This window comes from Rhinopithecus roxellana, chromosome 6, assembly GCF_007565055.1.
Source record: "Rhinopithecus roxellana isolate Shanxi Qingling chromosome 6, ASM756505v1, whole genome shotgun sequence".
NCBI lineage: Eukaryota > Metazoa > Chordata > Mammalia > Primates > Cercopithecidae > Rhinopithecus > Rhinopithecus roxellana.
The window spans coordinates 129,920,230-129,932,731 of NC_044554.1; positions in this window are offsets into that span (position 1 = coordinate 129,920,230).

Genomic DNA, 12,502 nt, shown 5'->3' on the forward strand with positions numbered 1-12,502 from the left:
TTGGGCTTATTTTGCTGATCTTTTCTCAGTTTTTTAAGTTGAAGTTGTTTATTTGAGGACTTTATTCTTTTCTTATATCGACATTTAGTACTATACATTCCCACCATGTACAACTTAGTGGCAAATGACATGTTTTAATATGCTGTGCTTTTACTGTTATTGAATTCAAAATACTTTTAATTTGTATTCTATTTTTTTTCTGTTACCCATTAGTTATTTAAAATTATCGATGTGGTTCCAAACATTTGAGAATATTCCAAATGTCTTTCTGTAATCAATCTCTAATTTAATTTCATTGTGGTTAGAGAACATTCTTTGTAATAGTTGAATTCTTTTAAACTTATTAAAACATTTTATTGCTCAGAAGATGGTCTATCCTACTAAATGTTCCAGGTGCACTTAAAAAGACTGTACATTCTGCTGTTGTTGGGTGGAGTGGTCAAAAAAATGTAATTATGTCAAGGTGATTTAATGTGTTTTTATTTTATTTTTTTATAATTTTACTGATTCTCTGTCTACATTTTGTTATTTATTGAAAGAGAGATATTGGGATCTCTGGCTATAATGGTGGACTTTTCCATTTCTCCTTACATTTCTATCAATTTTTGCTTTATGTATATTAAAGTTCATTAAGATAATAAACATTTGGAAATATTATGTACTTTTGCTAGATTGATGAATCTACTTTTTCTGACATGGTTATAGCCATTGAAATTTTGTTTTTAGTGGTATTAACAAGGTCTATTTTTTCTATTTTATTTTAAACCTATTTTTGTCTTTATAAAGTTTGTTACTTATGATCATCATATAGTTATGATGTGTGATTTTATCCAATCTGAAAATCTCCTCCTTTTAATTGAAGTATTTATACCACAGCAGTTTAGTGTGATTACTGATATATGTAAGTTGTACTATGTCATCTTGCTGTCTGTTTTTTATTTGTCTCATCTGTTGTTGTTTATTATTTTACACTTTATTGTTAATGTTTTTCTACCTTTTTTGGATTTTTTTATGATTAAATTTTATTTCCTTTGTTGTCCTAGTAACATTTTTTGTTGTTGTTGTTACTTTAGTGATTAGTTCAGGGTTTAGTGTGAACATCTTTAACTTATCACAATCTGTCCTTAAGTGATATTATATCACTTCACATGTAGCATAAAAGCCCTTTAAAATTTAGTATTAGAATGACGATGTTTCTTAGATAATTTAGGCTGTTTAACAAAGTACCATGGGCCACACAGCTTATACACCATGTCAATTTATTTTTCACAGTTCTGGAGACTGGGACGTCCAAGATCAAGTCACTGGTAGATTTAGTTTCTGGTGAGAGTCCATTTCCTGATTCATAGGTGGTGCCTTTTAGTTGTGTCCTCACATAGTCAAAGGGCCAAGGCTTCTTTCTGGGGCCTCTTTTGTTAGAACACTAATTCCATTCATGAGGGATCAACCGTCATGACCTAACTACCTCCCAAATGACCCCTACTTCTCATACCATCACTTTGTGAAAAGGTTTCAACATATGAATTTTGGGTGAACACGAACTATGTTAACTATAAAGTATTTGTGTGTGTGTGGAGCATTGGTGAAGAGTATTAAAGCAATGCAAAAAGATGAGTAGGACTTTGAAACTGCCTTTAAATATGTTATACTGTTGCTTCTGTTTAGAACCATCCGCAGAACACAAAGTCATATTGACTTGGTTCTTCTGGTACAAGAATTCTAGAAATAGATTGTCTACACAATGTCTTCAAAATGCCAGAAACCTTATAAAAATACTACATTTGATTAAAGAGAATTTCACTGATAAGATCTCACAGTTTTATGGAAAGGCATTATCTTACAAGGTTTTATGAACCATTATTGTATGCTATTTTACATGCAAAATGTAAATATTTGTCTCTTGAAAAAAAATTTCCAGGTCCAAGCTAGTTTTGAACACACTGATTGTTTTCAATTTTACAGAGTCTCAGTAGAGATTCTTAGTAAAGATTTAAACATTCTTAGTAAAGAGATCCTGTGAACAAACCTTTTAATTAACTAATTATTTTCAGAACTTATATGACTATATTGCTATATGTCTTCTATTTTTCTTACCTATATTTCCAATTCATCCTTTTCTACTCTGCTCTCTGCCTTGAAAGACTGACCTGTATGTGTTGCAGCAACAGATTTCCTAGCTCTCTAACTTTACTATGGGTTTGACTTACAACATAAGAAGAAAGAAAGACATTCAGGTACTTGTTCCTTCGGTTTCAGTTCTACTGGTTTTTCCTGTTTTTGTCCCTGATAGAAAATCATGATTCCTAAACACAGCCTTTCACATATGAATCTTTCTTTTCATGTTTAGGTTAGGTTCTCCTCCTTGTATTCCTTTATTTTACATCAGTAACAGTTAATAACACTAGGTTACTGTAATTTCCCTTTTGGCTTATTTAGAATCCGTCCATACCTTGGAAGTAGCAAAGCTGTTCCTGAAATGTCCTTCCTGCTGAGGTATTCTTTTTTTCTTTTTTTTTTTTTTTTTTCCAGAATAACTATTAACATCTATTAGAACCCTACTGTTCCAGAGACTATAATTTAGGACAGTTGAATGCTATAAAGGGCCATGGAATATTGTTTAGTAGGCATAGTATTTAGTTTCATTTGTAATAAAAAAATGGTTTTGAAAACTTTATTGAATTACTTGATCTCTCTAGGATTTATTTTTAACATCTGTACAATAAATTTATCATATTGGGTGATTCCTAGAGTTATTTTAAACTTGAATACACTTGAGATGCTATTTTCTTAGCCATTATACAAGGTACTCTATCAGAGCATTAATACATTTGCAGGGGGTTGAGGTAGAGCAAAACGGTGGAACAGAAGGCTCCACCAATCATTTCCCCCACAAGGATACCAATTCAACAACTATTTACACTAAAAAAAAAAACCTTAATAAGAACCAAAAATCAGGTGAGCACCACAGTACCTTGTTTTAACTTCATATCTCTGAAAGAGGCACTGAAGAGGAAAAAAACAAAATCATACAAAACAAAAACAGTCATCAATCGCTGACAGCACCCTTCCCTCGCAGTGGTGGCATGCTGCAGAGTGAGTTTCTGTGCACTAGGCAGCGGGACTATCTCAGTGCTGCCCTATTATAGCAGAAAGACAAAACCGGACCAAAGTCAGGTGACTCCCACCCATTGAGGGAACATTTAAGCCAGCCATAGTCAGAGGAGAATCCCGGTCTCAACATTGAAACTTGAGATCTCACATGGGCTAAAGTGCTCTGTGACCCTAAATAATTTTGAAAGGAAGTCTAGGCCATAAGGACTGCAAAACCTTGGGTGAATCCTAGTGCAGATAGAGGCCCAGAGCCAACAGACTGGGGAAACATGAGACCTATTGAGACACCAGCAAGGACAGCTACAGGAGTGCTGGCATCACCCTTCTCCTAACCCCAGGCTGCACAGCTCATGACTCCAAAAAAGACACCTTTCTTCTGACTGAGGAGAGGAGAAAAAAGACTGCGGAGAACTTTGTTGTGCCTCTTGGACACCAACTGAGTCATAGCAGAATAGGTCAATGGTCAGAGCTGTGAGGCCCCTTTTCTAGGCTCTAGCTTCTGGATTACATTTCTAGACACTCCCTAGGATAGAAAGGAAGCTGCTGCTTTGAATGGTAGGACCCAGTCCTGGGAGGATTCATTACCTGCTAAATGAAGAGCCCTTGGGCCCTGCATAATAAACACTGATACCCGGGTACTACATCAAGGGCCTTGGGTAAGACTCTGAGATTTGCTGGCTACAGGTGAGACTCAGTGCATTACCAGCTGTGGTGGCTACAAGGCAAGACTCCTTCCCCTTCAAAAAAGCAAAGGGAAAGGAAAGAGGACTTGGCTTTAGACCTTAGGCACCAGCTTGGTCGCCAAAGTGGAGAGCACCAAGCAGGCTCTGGGGGCCTCAATTCTGGGACTTGACTCTCGAATGACATTTCTGGACCTGCTCTGGCTCAGAGGGGAGCCCACTGCCCTGAAGGGTGAATCCCAGCCAGGCAGCATTCACTACAAACTTACTGAAGAACCCTTAGGGCTTAGGGGTACATTGGCTATAGTCTGGTCATACTCTCCATGGGCCTGGGATGGTAGTGGCCATTGGATGAGGCTCCTCTGGCTTTGGGAAGGCAAAAGAAGAGTGAAAAGGACTGTGTCTTGTGGTTTGAGTGCCAGCTCAGACGCAGTACAATAGAACACAAGAATAGACTTCTAAGGATTTTTACTCTAGTCCCTGGCTCCCATATGGCACCTCTGGACCCATTTGGGGTCTGGGACAAATCACCACCCTGAAGGAAAAAACACAAGTCTGACTGAGTTTGGCATCTGGTATTTTTAGAGTGCCAGACCTTGAGAGAACACAGGCGGAGGCGGTAGCTAGGGAGTGGTTACAGCAGGCCTTGGACAAGACCCTGTGCAGTACTGACTTCAGGTCTGATCCAGTACAGTCATAGTGATAATAGCCACAGGATATCTGGGCTACTCCACCCCTAGTTTCAGGTGGCTCAGAATAGAGACAGAGACTCCATTTGTTTGGGAGAAAGTAAGAGAAGAGAACAACAGTGTTTTCCTGGTAATCCAGAGGAGTCTTTTGGACCTTGTCCAGGATAAGGTGGTACTTCTATAAGTCTGCAAAAAGCACAGTATTACTATTTGGTGTACTCCTAAAGTAGACTCAGCTTAGATCACAACACCCAAAGTCTTTTGAATATTTGGAAAACCTTCCCAAGAAGAAAGGGTACAAACAAGCCCAGAGTGAGAAAACTGCAATAAATACCTAATCTTTAATGCCCAGACACAGACAAACATCTTCAAGTCTCAAGAGGATCCAGGAAAACATGACCTCACCAAATAATCTAAATAAGGCACAAGGGACCAGAGAAACAGAGGTATATGATTTTTCAGATAACGTATTCCAAATAGCTGTTTTCAGGAAACTCAATAAAATTCAAGAAAACATGGGGAATGAATTCAGAATTTTATTAGATACATTTAATAAAGAGACCGAAATAATTAAAAAGAATCAAGAATAAATTCTGGAGCCAAAAAAATGCAATCAGCATAATGAAGAATGCATCAGAATCCTTTAACAGCAGAACTGATCAAGCAGAAGAAAGAATTAGTGAGCTTGAAGACAGGCTATTTGAAAACATACATTCAGAAGAGACAAATGAAAAATGAAGAAAAAGACTACTGCCTAAGTTCTCTCAAGACCTAGCACTCTAAAATCAAACTACAGGATCTAGAAAATAGCCTCAAAGGGGCAAATATAAAAGTTATTGGCCTTAAAGAGGAGGTAGAGGAAGAGATAGCAGTAGAAAGTTTATTCAAGGGATAATAACAGAACTTCCAAAACCTAGAGAAATATATCAATAACCAAGTACAAGAAGGTTATAGAACACAGGACAGATTTAACCCAAAGACGACTACCTCAAGTCATTTAATAATCAAACTTCCAAAGGTCAAGGATAAAGAAAATATTCTAAAAACATCAAGAAAAAAGAAACAAGTATGATACAATAGAACTCCCATACGTCTGGTAGACTTTTCAGTGCAAACCTTACAGACCAGGAGAGAGGGACATGACACATTTAAAGTGCTGAAGCGAAAAAACTTTTACCCTAGAACAGTATTAGATTGGTGCAATAGTTAGTGTGATTTTAGGTTTGTGCAAAAGTTATTGCATTAAAAGGGAATGGCAAAAACTGCAATAACTTTTGCACCAACATAATATAGCTGATGAAATTATCCTTCAAACATGAAGGAGAAATAAAGACTTTTCCAGACAAACAAAAGCTGAGGGATTTTATCAAAACCAGACATTTTCTACAAAAATTTCCAGAGAGAATTCTTCAATCAGAAAGAAGAGAATGTTAATGAGCAATAAGTAATTACCTGAAGCTACAAAACTCACTGATGATAGTAAGTACACAGAAAACCATGGAATATTATAACACTGGGATTGAGGTGTATAAACTACTCTTATCCTAAATGGAAAGACTAAATGATAAATCATTCAAAAATAAAAACTTCACCAATTTTTGAAGACATCAACATTATAATAAGATGTAAAAAAATAAAAAATTAAAGTGAGAGGGTGAAAGTAATACAGAGAGTTTTTATTACTTTAATTTTTGCTTGTTTATGCAACAAAAGTTATCAGCTTAAAATTATAAGTCATACGATAATATTTGCTACCCTCATAACCTCAAACCAAAACCTACAAGAGATACACAAAAAATTAAAAGGAAGAAACTAAATCATATCACCAGAGAAAATCACCTTCACAAAAAAAAAAAAAAAAAAAAAAAAAAAAAAAGAGGAAGAGAAGAGGGAAGAGAGGACCACAAAACAACCGAAAAACAAATAACAAAATGGAAGAAGCTAAGTCGTTACTTATCAATAATAACATTGAATGTATGGACTAATCCCGCTAATCAGAAGACATAGAGTGTTTGAATGGACAAGAAAATGAGAACCAATGATCTGTTGCCTACAAGAGACACACTTCACATATAAAAGCACACAGAGACTAAAAATCAAAGGATGAGAAAAATATATTTCATGCCAATGGAAACCAAAAATGAGCACAAGTGACTACACTTAAATTAGACAAAATAGATTTCAAGACAAAAACTACAAGAGGAGGCAAAGTAAGTCACTATATAATGACAAAGGGGTCAATGTAGCAAGGTGATATAAAGGCTTTAAACATAGATGCACCTAACACCGGAGCAGCCAGATATACAAAGTAAATATTATTAGAGCTAAAGAGAGAGATAGGCCTCAATACAATAATAGGTAGAGACTTCAACTTTTAGCATTGGACAAATCTTCCAGACCAAAAATCAACAAAGGAACTTTGGATTTAATCTGCGCTATAGACCAAATGGATATAATAGATATTTACAGAACATTTCATCCAAGAGCTACAGAATACACATTGTTTTCTTCTCAGCACATAGATTATTCTCAAGGATATACCATATGTTAGGCCACAAAACAAGTCTAAAACATTCAAAAAGATTGAAATAATATCAAGCATCTTCTCTGATGACAATATAATAAAACTAGAAATTAATAACAAAAGGAATTCTGGACCTTATGCAATAAATGGAAATTAAAAACAATATGACCAAACTGAATGACCAATATAGGTCAATAAAGGAATTAAAAAAGAAATTTTAAAAAAACTTCTTGAAATAAATGACAATACAAACACAAAATACCAAAACCTATGGGATACAGCAAAAGCAGTACTAAGAAAAAAGTGTATTGTCATTAGTTCCTACATAAAAAAAAAAAACTTCAAATAAGCAACCTAATGTTGCATCTTAAAGGGCCAGAAAAGCAAGAGCAAATCAAACCAAAATTAGTTAGAAGAAAAGAAATAATGAAGATTAGAGCAGAAATAAATGAAATTACAATGAAGAAAATAATACAAAAGTGAATGAAAGAAAAAGCTGGTTTTTTGAAAAGTTAAACCAAAGTGACAAAACTTTAGCCAGAGTAACTAAGAAAATATGAGAGAAGATCCAAATAAATAAAATCACAGATGATAAAGGAGACCTTACAACTGTTAAGTGTAGAAATTGAAAGGATCATTAATGGGTACTATGAGCAACTATGTGCCAACAGGTTAGAAAATGTAGAAAAGTGGACAAATTACTAGACACATACTGTCCCGACCCGCAGGACAGTTGAACGGGCCCTGGAAGGGGGAGTGGGAATGGAGGAGACAAGAAAACACGAGAAATGGAGACAAGACAAATAGCCTGATCAAGTCTCGTTTATTGAATGTAGGGTCATGCCTTATATAGGCTGGCAGAGGAAGAGGTTGGGTCAGGGCAGTGACAGGAGGCTGGGCTTACTCAAATTACAATCGCGCATGCGCCCTGGGTTTGTACTTTTCCCGGGTGCGGGATCGCGCCTGCGCCCTAGGCTGCATATCTTCCTGGGCGGGAAAATGTTTGGGTGCGCGGGAAAGGTTGGCGCGCGCGGGAACAGTTTAGGCGCGCGCGGGAAAAACTTCGGCGCGTGCGGGAAGGGTCCGCAATAAAGAACCCGGAAATGTGCCGTCTTGTCTCCGCTTTGCAGAGATCAAGCAACAGAGGTCGGCTAATTCCGGGCCTCATGGCTCCAGACAGGTCCCCCTTTTTTATATATAATTACAGCTAGAAGATTGTCCCTCGGGAACTGCGCCTGTCTTAGGTTGGAGTAATGCATCTCATCACTGGTACCCATCATGGGATTAGGCAGCAGCTTATGACGGCCCTCCTGTCTTAGGTTAGTGAGAGATGACACTCTCTTACCCGTCATTGGCTGTCCAGTTCAGCGCATAGGGAAGGTGGTCATAATGGGTGTGAGTATGAACCACCGCGATCTCCTTGTTCTAGGCGATGATAATGGACCTGTATAGGCTTTGCTTGGATAGCCTCGACTTGTTGCTTAATGAATGTCATGAGCTTATTGAAGACCAAAGGTCCTACAGAGAGTAAGAGCAATAGGCAAAGCAGGGGGCCCAGGAATGGCATATCGTTTTTCTAGGTCTTCTTGTAGACGCCTGATTTTGTCCCTGACGATCCTGGATTTGTTGGCATAGAAACAGCACTTCTCCTGTAAAGCCAAGCAGATGCCTCCCTGTTCTGCAGTTAGTAAATCTAGGCCTCTTCTATTTTGGAGCACTACTTCTGCCAGAGAATCTACCTGATCTTGTAAATCTTGTATAGTACTCGAAATGGCCTGCATATCTGAGATCAATTGGCAAGACAATTTGGTGTATTGAGTAACAGAAACCCCTAGGCCTATAGCCCCAGTTGCTACTGCAGTAGTTATGCCTAATCCTGCAAGTAAGGGGATAAATTGTATTGCCCTTTTGTTTCTTCCTAAAAAGTGCTCTATAGCTGGGATTGGCTGTAAAATGCCATCTTCTCTTTTTCCTAACCCTTTCCCAGGGTGGTAGCCCTGAGCCAACATTTGTGCAGTGACTATATCATTTGGGCTACCCATCATGACCCTCATTTGGGAGAGAAGATATCTACCCCAAAGGTTAACAGGCAAATCAGGGATAACAAATGGCTTAATGAGACCGGAATTACTTTCTTGATCTCTCCAGGTGAGATATTTGGAACTTTGTCTGGGGTTATTACTTTGCCCGATTCCTCGTAAATTTGTTAAGGTCTCTGAAGTGGGCCAACTGGAGGGCCAATCTTGCTGTTTAATAATTGTTACATCGGCCCCTGTGTCTATTAGTCCTGTAAATAACTTTCCGTCTAGCCACAAGGTGAGAGAGGGTTTTTGATTAGTAATGGGCTGTACCCAGTAGATGTCTGAGGATCCAAATCCTCCCTTTCCCCTTAGGGGCGATTGGACTTTATTAGCTGTTTTTAGCAATGGTAACAGGAGTAACTGTGCTATTCTATCCCCTTGAGGAATGATAATGATGTTGTCAATAGCCTTGGCCATGATTTTGATTTCTCCTATATAATCAATATCAACTATTCCCGGAAAGACCTGTAGGCCTCTCATGGTGACGCTGCTTCTCCCTAGGATTAATCCAAACATGTTTGAGGGTAGGGGTCCATATATACCCGTACTTAGGGCTTGGGGTCCCATTTCGGGGTCAATACTGTCTGGGAGGTGGAACAGAGGTCCAATCCTGCGCTTCCTGGGGTTGCTCTACTAAGCTGTGAAACGGATTGTTGTTGGTTGGTACAAAACTGACCGCCCCATAAGCTTGTTTCGGGGCCTGGGGCCGGCCCCTCAATCCATTTCCCTGTTGAGGTGTTAGGGGATTTCCTTGATTGTCAATTTTAGATTTACATTCGTTGGACCAATGTTTTCCTCTTTTACACCTAGGGCAGAGGCCTGGAGCTTTTGCCTCTAAGGTCTTAGCTAGCTCTCCCTTACAATCCCTAGCGAAGTGTCCCATTTTTCCACACTTGAAGCACCCCTTGCTACTCTTATTTTTACTGGCGAGGAACTCTTTTACGGTTTGTCCACTAAAGGCAGCAGCCATAGCCAAACCCTGTTGATATGAGGGCCCTATGTCTGAACAGAGGCGGATGTAACCTGTTAAGTCTGTTTTCTTTCTATAAGGTCTGATTGCTGCCTGACAAGCCGGGTTAGCGTTTTCGTAAGCTAGCTGTTTTACATAATCCACCCCTGCCTTGGCATTTCCAAATATTCTGCTGGCTGTGGTTAAAAGTCTATGTACAAAGTCTGCAAAAGTCTCATCAGGTCCTTGTTTGACCCCCGTGAGCGAGGCTCCTGGATCCCCTTTAATAGGAAGTTTTCTCCAGGCTTTGGTAGCCGCTGCTTGGATTTGAGAAAACAGTCCAGGATCATACTGCATCTGAGCATCGGTTTCTGTGTAATTACCCGAGCCAGTTAGCATATCAAAATCCCAACCATTTCCGGCTTGTTGGTTTCTCTTGGCCGTATCTCTACAATTTTCATAAAATTCTGACTTCCAAATCAGATGGTCGCCTCCGGAAAGAACTGCTCTAACTAAGGTATTCCAATCTATGGGAGTGAGCCAATTTTCGGCCACAGATTCGACTATGGCCAGGGTGTACGGGGCAGTAGCTCCATATTGCGAGACAGCAGTTTTTAGTTCTTTTATTACAGTAAATTCAAACCCATTGTGGTGTCTCCAGGCTCGGCCCTGCACATCTGTAGTTTCCGTTACTGGAAAAACATCTCAAGGAGAGGAATCCTCCCTATCCCTACTACCAAGCGACCTTCCTTTTGGGACATGCTGTCCGGGCCTCTGAGGGTGAGAGTGTTTCTCTATTCCTTTAGGGTATTGAACACTCTCACTTCCTGTCCTTAATTTCTGCAATCTAGTGATTAAAGACTGATGTAGTTCTTCGAGCTTTATTTGCTCTTCAAGCTGTGCAATTTTTTCTCTAAGCTCCTCTTTTGGGTCTATTACTGCCATAACTGCGGGGGCAGAAGCCTTATTATAGGGAGGGGGATAAGTAAGAGTTTGTGGCCAGTCAGAATTATGATATTTTGCTGCCTCTTCCTCTAAATTATCCCAGTTTACTTCTGAAGGGTTAAGGTTATTTTTACTTTTGCTTTCATTAGTTGTAAGTAAAACTGGGTATTTTTTGGCCTTTTCCTTATTTGATGTTTCTATATTTGTAAAAGAGGGGACCCCAGCCTCTTCCTCATCGCTTTGTAGTGATATAAGGTCTATTTCTTTATTAGGTATGGATTTTTTGAGGTCGGTTTGGGAACTGCCTCTTAATATTTCTTCAGTCTGAGTAACCACTGCCATTACCTCAGGATCTTTGTCTTTTTCCTTTTTATCTATTATGTCTCTGATTAGATTCCAATAAGAAAAAGCTGTCACCAGAACCTTTTCTGGTCCAAAAGTAGTATAATAATCTTGAAAACAATCTCCCACTCTATGCCACCTCTTTACGTCAATGGTCCCCTCTTGTGGAAACCAAGGGCAGGTTTCTTTTACAAACTCAAAAAACTTAAATAAATCATTACTTTTAACCTTTACTCCTCGTGTTTTTAAAGCCTCTTTTAATTGCCCTACATAAATTTGATGCTGGCTTAATTCTTGTCCCATAATCAGACACTATTACTCACCTCTGGTTCCAACGCGGCAGGCTCCCGCGACGTCCGGAGGAATTTCTTCCACTTTTACTTTCGGCCGACTTTAGTGCCTTCTTCCTCACTTTTCCCCCGCCGTGTCCAGGTCCCTGTTCGGGCGCCAGGTGTCCCGACCCATAGGACAGTCGAACGGGCCCTGGAAGGGGGAGTAGGAATGGAGGAGACAAGAAAACACGAGAAATGGAGACAAGACAAATAGCCTGATCAAGTCTCGTTTATTGAATGTAGGGTCATGCCTTATATAGGCTGGCAGAGGAAGAGGTTGGGCCAGGGCGGTGACAGGAGGCTGGGCTTACTCAAATTACAATCGCGCATGCGCGGTGGGTTTGTACTTTTCCCGGGTGCGGGATCGCGCCTGCGCCCTAGGCTGCATATCTTCCTGGGCGGGAAAATGTTTGCGCCCACGCGGGAAAGGTTGGCGCGCACGGGAACAGTTTAGGCGCGCGCGGGAAAAACTTCGGCGCGTGCGGGAAGGGTCCGCAATAAAGAACCCGGAAATGTGCTGTGTTGTCTCCGCTTTGCGGAGATCAAGCAACAGAGGTCGGCTAATTCCGGGCCTCATGGCTCCAGACAACATACAATCTACCAATATTCAACCATGAAGAAATTAAAAAACTAAGTAGAACATTAAGTAATGAAATCAAAGCTGTAGTAAAAATCTCCATCAGGGCCAGGCACGGTGGCTCATGCCTATAAACCCAGCACTTTGGGAGACCGAGGTGGTGGATCACGAGGTCAGGAGATCAAGACTATCCTGGCTAATACACTGAAATCCTGTCCTTACTAAAAATACAAAAAATTAGCCAGACATGGTGGCGGATGGCTGTAGTCCTA